Consider the following 903-nt stretch of genomic DNA (forward strand, 5'->3'; position numbering starts at 1 on the left):
TCATTCTCCTTTTTGAAACCAGGCTAACCTGGGACTTTCTTTATAGACCCATGTTGGACTGTTCACAATTATACAACTAGCTCTAAGTGACCCAGTAACCTTTTCTGGTCCCTACTGAGCACCTGTATATGTGTACCCCCCCCCCATGTATACACACACACACACACACACACACACACACACGCATGCACGCACATACAGGTAAATTCTTTAAAAAATTTAGTTTTTTAGACTAGTTTTAAGGTCTAAAATGTAGTCTTTTCTGTTGTGATTAGCATTTCGTGTGCATACAAAGGAAACATCCTTCAGCTTCCACCATCTGTAGTTTCTTTGTCGTGATTCAGCTACCTTTAGGAGGTTTGGAGGAGGTAGGAATTGCTGTTGTGTGTCATGCACACCCACTTGTTATCACTGAGCACCTTTAAGGGCAGGCTATGTGTCCTTTCTGTGTTCCAGCATGTTTCTGTGCTCCACGTGGACGTTCAGCAGACACAGCCTGGGTGAACGGACGACACATGCACGGTCAGCAGACACTGCCTGAATGAAAGGATGACACGTGGACGATCAGCAGACACAGCCTGGGTGAACCATGACATGTGGACGTTCAGCAGACACAGCCTGGTTGAATGATGACACGTGGGCGATCAGCAGACACTGCCTGGGTGAACGGACGACACATGGATGATCAGCAGACACTGCCTGGGTGAAAGGATGACACGTGGACGATCAGCAGACACTGCCTGGGTGAATGGATGACACGTGGATGATCAGCAGACACTGCCTGGGTGAACGATGACACGTGGACGGTCAGCAGACACTGCCTGGGTGAACGGATGACACGTGGACGATCAGCAGACACTGCCTGGGTGAACGATGACACGTGGACGATCAGCAGACACTGCC

This window comes from Mastomys coucha, unplaced genomic scaffold (assembly GCF_008632895.1).
Source record: "Mastomys coucha isolate ucsf_1 unplaced genomic scaffold, UCSF_Mcou_1 pScaffold11, whole genome shotgun sequence".
NCBI classification, from domain to species: Eukaryota; Metazoa; Chordata; class Mammalia; order Rodentia; family Muridae; genus Mastomys; species Mastomys coucha.